Below are 7,012 nucleotides of genomic sequence, written 5' to 3' on the forward strand. Positions count from 1 at the left end.
AGTCAGGCACAGGGACTCATACTGCACTTGGGAAAATAGTGCCTTGTTTCTCCACTGCGCTTGCTTAATAAGCTTATTGAATATTAACTGACACACCCCAAGGGCAGAGATAGCCGCCATTTTTTAACATGGAACCCATGAAGTGGACAGAGTTAACAGAACAAGGACAAACATGCAATGGGCTGTCCAGGAAGGGTGTAACTCAGATGAACTAGACCAGTCCTAGCCCTGCTGGGTGGAGTATGAATCTTACTAACGGTTTAAAAGTTGATTCTACCACTGAACCAGTGCCCACATGCCACTAAAGTGCGTTGTGCCTGCTTCTCTCTTGAGAAGTGTAATAAAGACTTTCCTTCACTCAAAAAAAAAAAGAAAAGAAAATAGTGCCTTGTAACATTTCTTGTATTATTCTCTGATGCTGTCATTTTATCTTTGTCACTAATTAAACTTTTCAGTTATGTTCCTATGTGTGTGTCTAGCTCTCTCTCCCCACCCATCCCAACTACAAGCTCCTTGAAGGCAGTCACTATATTTCCTACTTCTATATCTCTCACAGCATCAAATGAGGTTCTGAAAACACAGAAAACACTGGGCAATTATTTATTGCCTTCCCTCCACTGATTATCTCCAATCTATCCTGTGTATATCTTGTTTGTACAGACATATTTGCAATTTTAGTTTGTGAGTTCCCTGAGGGCAGGAACTATTTTTGTCTTTCTTTGTATCCCTAACACTTAGCACTTAAATGCTTGTTGACTTGGTTGAATGAATGGAATGGATTAAAATCAGGTCCGAATCTGTCTCCAATCCATCCAGAGATAAGGAGATTACTTAGCTTTTCTCCCCACTTCATTCATTGGGGTCCTCTTTAACAAAATTCAGACCTTCAGCTTCCAAGGGCTTTCCATACAATAAGCTATCCATTTCCATTTCTCCAAATAGTTACTAGCTTTCCCCCTTCTCCACCTCACCTCCATCCACTAAAGGAGGAAGCAGGAGGCAAGGGTGTATATTTAAAATAAACAGAATGAAACATTAAAGTAGATCAATATTTAATGCTTAGTCAAGGGGCTGCATCATCTATAATTATTCCTTCTGTTTCTGAATGGAGACTGCAAAGGAGACACACGAAGAGGAAATATTAATGAAAGGCAAGCCAATCCTCACCTACTCCTGCATCTCTCCACTCCAAGGGACCTGTATCATAAGGTTTCCACGTGCCCTGAAACTCCCTGGAGCCCCTTGCAATACTACCCTTTCCCCCTAGAGAGGAAGGTTCTGTGTACCCTTTGGCAGTAAGAAGAAGCCACCTTACCCATGTTCAATGTAAATGTGTACATTTATGAATGTTAATTTATCAGTCAGGAGACTAGCTGAAAGGAAGCAGAACAATCGGAGACAGGCAAGAAGCCAGACGTGGGGTGGTGGGTGGGAGGGAGCAGAAAGAAGAGTGAGCAATGAGAGATGAGAGAGACGAGTGAGTCAAGACCAGAAAGAAGCAGGACATGAAAATTCAGAGGTGTAGAAAGCCTGAGAAATTCTAGTTTGGGGAGTATGAGGGACCTGGAGAGGAAAAGTTATCACGTGGGACTTCCTGAGATCATATCTTGCTTTCCCAGTAAACAGGAGAGAAAGAGGTGTGGTAGGGATGGGGTTCTAGTTGGGCATGGAGTAGAATTGGGTGGTGTGGGGAGCTGGGAACTAGGAAGAGAAACCAGACTCCTTCAGAAACCATCTACAAGTCATTTGGTAGTCATTGGGTCAATTACCTTTATATGAGTAATGATCATAGCCTTTCTGAAATCAGCCTTCAGAAATCACACATGTACCCCATGGCACAGCCTCTACATGTATCCACTCTCCCCACTGATGATGTGTGTATTTGTGGGAGAATGTCCCCCGGGATTATGGCTGAAATTTGTTGGTGTTGCTGCTTTAAATTTTATTTTACTTAATCCGATTTAGTAGACAATTAACATTTTCCACCAACTCAGGTTGCAGAAACTTTCACAGGCTTCACAATTTTGTATTTAAGTGCTGCTTATGTAGGAGCTTAGCGCCTTCTAAGTTGCTTGCTTAGCCTTTTCTGCTTCATTGGCAGCCCTGAAGGCTTGCTCTCACTGGGCCTTTCGAACTTCAGGTTTCTGATTCCTCTTGGCGATTATATGAGCAAGAGAAGCCCCGGTGACGGCCCTCTGGAATTTAACAGTCTGGGAGTTCTTTTTTTAATCTCTTCCCACTGTTACTTTTTGTGCTTTCTTCTCTACATGACAGTCTAATTGATCTGCCGGGGGTTCTTCTTTGAAAGGAATACAGACTAGTATTTTGCATTCACAAATTGGAAAACCTTCCAGTGGATGTAAGCCTAGTGCCTCCCGTGACTAGGGTAGATCTTGTAACCGCTGAAGCTGCACAGCTCAACTTCATGGCTGCAAGCGGCGGGAAGATGTCAAAGAGGAAGAGCGAAGTTTTTTATTACTAATTTTCTTACTATGCCATTTCATTAAATATCTTTGCTTTGAACTAATTGTATCTCCTGGCTGACAAAGATAAACACATTGGTGAGGGCTCATCAATGAATACCTTGGACCTGAAGAAGCCCTCTCTGGAGGACTCACCTGAGAGTGCATAGTCCCCATAGATACAGCATGTACTTGCTACCTTCTGGAGACTATAAAGTCCTTGAAGTCCTATAAGGTCTTTGTGTGCCCTACGCATCTAGCATAGTGCCTTTCACGTAGAATTCACATTTTAATAAATGTTTGTCAAATTGAATCAGAGACTCTTCTAAGTTTTATATGGCAGAAGCGTATATGTATAAGCCTAGACAGAATAGTTGATATGCTTTCCAGACTGCTCCTAGGTAACAACCCCCAACATGTTCATCCACAAAGCTTTCAAATCTATCCAAGCAAACATCTATCCAAGTAAAGCCAGATACTCATAACCCCTGCCCCTACCTCTTCCTCAGCAACACCTCCAAGCCTCTGTCCCAAGGTCCCTTTTACCTTTCTCGGTCCCCAAACCTCAAACCCTCCCCTCCTTTACAGTACAGCATCAACCTTCCTTTCCCAGAAAGTGTCCCCTGACTCATTCCTCATTTTTCTCCATCATTCTCTAAACTAGCATTGCAATCATCAATGTTCCTGCCATTCCACACACACACCTTTGGATAAATACTCTGTGTAGGTCCTAACTCTCTCATTACACTGGGATTAAGTGTATAACTACTGACAGCATTTATATAGCAAGAGGCCAGAGCAAATGCCCTGATTCAGGAGTTCTTTAGCTGAGGTACACATTAGGGGTCCATGGTTAGGTTAGATTTCATGGAGTCTGTGATCTTAGATGGGAAAAATTACATCTTTGTTCAATATTACTGGTTTCCTTTGTAATCCTATGTGTTTTATTTTATGCATTAACAACATTATTCTGAGTAGTCCATGGGCTTCACCAGACTGCCAAAGGAGTCTGAAACACAAAAAAGGTAAACAACTCCTGTAATAATCCAATAAAGGGGAGAGAGGAAAACTCACCTGGTGATACATGTATTAAGTACTTACTATATACAAGGCCTTGTTGTAATGAGGCCAAAAACTACTCATGGTTTTCCTTGCCCCAAACTCTGAGGGAGGCCATATCCAACATTTCTTAGGGCCTAGTCCTGGAGTCAAGGCCAAATGTGGCCCTCTAGGTCCTCAAGTGTGGCCCTTTGAGTGAATCCATTTCATTGGCCTATTCAATGCCCCACACCACACTCAGTGATTGGAAGGGGAAGAGATATGGGGGGGACAGCAGAGATTCAGTGCTTCTCCTAATCAAGTGGAATGACCAGAAGAGTGCAGAAGGATTCATTCCCTTCATTTAGGCCTTTCTTGCACCATCTCTCCTAGGGCCAGGGGACAAGGAGGGAGAGAGGGTACTCTGGGTTAAGGTAGCCTTCTTAGCAGGTCAGTCTCCCAGCCCCTCCCCAAGCCAATACACACAAATTCCTTACAGCAGAGGGCAGCCTCTCTGACAGCTCTAATTTTAACCTGCAGCAAGGTGTAAAACGCTTATTTTCAAAGCTGTTTCAAAGTGACTCTGATAAGCAAATTGCTGGCAGCTCTGGTGGGTGATTATTCCAGCATTAATCAGGGGGAAATTATGCCAGTTACTGATTAACTAATTACTGCAATCAGATCGGCACTGAGCACAGGCGAGAGGGGGAGGCCAAGTAAAATACAACCTGGAAAGGTGAAGGGAGCAATTTGGGATGGGAAGGAGAGGGAGGCCTGGTGAGGGGAGGAAGGGACTTGAGCTCATCGGTCCTTGACCCCACATCCCTAAGCCTCTCACGTCCCTACCTTACTCTAATGCCCCCTGTAGGCAAAACTCTATGCTTCTCATCTGACTAAGGAGACACCTTCTATTGGGGAGCTCCTGGTGAGCTGAGGGAGAGACCCATCCTCAGCGGGCTTCCAATCGAAGTGGGAAAGTGCTGTCCTTAAGGAGCTTGAGCAAGAACTGTCTGTTGCCTCTTTTTGTATCTCCAGAACTTAGCACAGTGACTAGCGCATAGTAGGCATTTAATAAATGTTTATTGATTGGTTGATTGATTGATTGGACAACCTCTCTGAGCTTCACTTTTCTTATGCAAAAAAAGAGGAGGTTGGACCAGAAGGCCTCAGAAATCCCTTCCAACTCAAGACTTGCAATTGAATTATCTTATGGCGGTAGTGATGAAGTTCCAGGGCTGACTGCTCTAGGAACAGGGCCTAGGGATTAGGGTAGGAGCAGCAGTGGCTAGCTGTAGGGGTCTAAGGGTAAAGGCAAAGAACTAATGGTATTTTGGGTTTGCCTTCTGACCCAGCAAAGAGAGAAATAAAATCCTATGTAGAACTACTCTTCAACAGTTGTAGGAACACTGGGAGAGTGTAGGGCAGCTATTTTCTACACAACACGGACTTAAGAGGAGGGGCATTTTTGTCACCCCTCTCCCCTAAGGCAGTTTAACATAATGCATATGGGTGCAGAACTTGGAGTCAGGAAAACCTGGGTTCAAATCCTACCTCAAATACTAATGTGATCCTGGCAAAGTCACTTAACTTTCCTCAGTTTCCTCATCTGCAAAAGGGGAAAGGGATTTAATGGTCTCTAAGGTAACTTCTAAGTGTATGATCCTAAGATCTCTCATGTGATCTAAGTTTAATTCAATTCAATAAACATTTATTAAGCATCAATCAGGTACAAGGCCTTCTGGATATGAAGACAAAAATGAGACAATCCCTGCCTTCAAAGATCTTACACTTACTTAGAGATTGCCTAGAGACCGTCCCTGAAGAGCAGGGCCAGGAGTAGGTCACAAGCTACGTGGTTGCTGTTCTAGGAGTCTAGAGCCGAACTCCAGCCTTCTTTGCTGAGCTCATTACCAAGCTTGGCAGGTAGCTGTAGGCATCCCTGAATCACAGGCTCCAGAGAAAACCTAAATGCTCCAGTAGCAGTGAGGTCCTACTTCTCTCCCTCCCTATTAGATTGTAATCTTCTTTACAGCAGGATCTATGCGGGACCTATCTCTGTACTTAGGGTAATTGATTTCAACATGGCAGAGGCCTTATGGGCCATGGAATTCAACCTCCTTATTTTATAGAGGAGGAAACTGAGGTCTGGAGAAGTTATGACTGGCCTAGCATCATATTAGTGGCAGAGCCAAATCTGAACCCAAGTTCTCTGATTCCAAATACAGAACTCTTTCCACCATGCCTTTTTCTTGTTGTTCAGTCATTTTTTCACTCATGTCTGGCTCTTTGTGACCCTATTCGGGGTTTTCTCTGCAAAGATGCAGGAGTGGTTTGCCATTTCCTTTTTCAGTTTATTTTACAGATGAGGAAACTGAGGCAAACAGGATGAAGTGACTTGCCCAGGGTCACACAACTAGTAAGTGTCTGAGGCTAGATTTGAACTCAGGAAGATGAGTCTTCCTCACTCAAGGCCCAGCACTCTATTCGTTGCATCACCTAGCTGCCTGAGCATGCCATAGTAGGTGCTTAATAAATGTGTGTTGAATTTTAACCAAGGCTATTCCAGTGAAGAAGGGAATGAAACAGCTTCCTCCCACTGTTTGTCCTTGTATCTCAGATCAGATCACATCACAGTGGCTGAGGGAAGGAGGCTGTGAGCTGGCCAAGTTCAACTGTTTTGCAACAACATCCTCATTGGGTACTGAAATAACTCACTCATACCACCAGAGAGTCAAACCTCTGTCTGAATCGTGCCTTCTTTTCCTGAAGGACTCTCCATGCAAGGTAAAAGCAGAGAAAGAATAAATAACACAGCATTAATGGCCAATGAACCTAGAGGGTATTGGGGACCAGCTGCCAGGCCGATAATTAGAAAACACCTCTGGGGGTCTATCTCTGTTCTTCAATTTGAGAAGACTCTGTGGATTGGTGGGGAATACATTAGAGTGGGGGAGATATGGGGTAAGAGTCTCTATCCTGGGAATGTTCTCTGCAGGTTGCTAGAGATCTGGCTCTGCTAGGCCAAATTCCTTCCTTCCTTCCCCTCTTCGCTTCTCCACCGCCTCCAAGACAGAGGTGACTTCAGATCCTCAGGACAGAATTTCCCTTCTGATCAATAAAAAGGGAATTGGAGACTAGGAGGGAAACAACACATACAACTGGTGACCTTCTGAGGGGATCAGGAAGAGATGGGATGGAGGTGGAGAGGAGGCAGGGTAATCTTTATGAGGCACTGGCGTTCTTTTCCTTCATCATCCCCCGTGTAGACACTCTTGACCCTTCATGGGCTCCCAGATACCTCAGAAAGAGCTCAATCCCAATATATCAGCCCCAAAGGGCAGTGTGCAATAGTGGATAAAGGTCACTTTGGAGTCAGGAAGGCCTGCCTTAAACACACATTATCCACATGACCCTGGGCAAGGGTATCTCTCAGTGCCCCAGGGGCAGCTCTGTAAGACTATTAGAGCTAAGTTGCATTGACAGGAGAGGCTTCACACCTAGATGTCCCTAAA

The 7,012-nt window shown here is 44.3% G+C and overlaps 1 pseudogene; it reads right to left on the reverse strand.

Moving 5' to 3' along the window:
* Window positions 1-1,972: 1,972 nt before the first annotated feature.
* LOC114053358 lies at window positions 1,973-2,650 on the reverse strand (annotated as a pseudogene).
* Between the last annotated feature and the right edge of the window lie 4,362 nt (window positions 2,651-7,012).

The sequence above is a fragment of the Vombatus ursinus genome, unplaced genomic scaffold (assembly GCF_900497805.2).
Source record: "Vombatus ursinus unplaced genomic scaffold, bare-nosed wombat genome assembly UNPS02014811.1, whole genome shotgun sequence".
Classification (NCBI taxonomy): Eukaryota; Metazoa; Chordata; class Mammalia; order Diprotodontia; family Vombatidae; genus Vombatus; species Vombatus ursinus.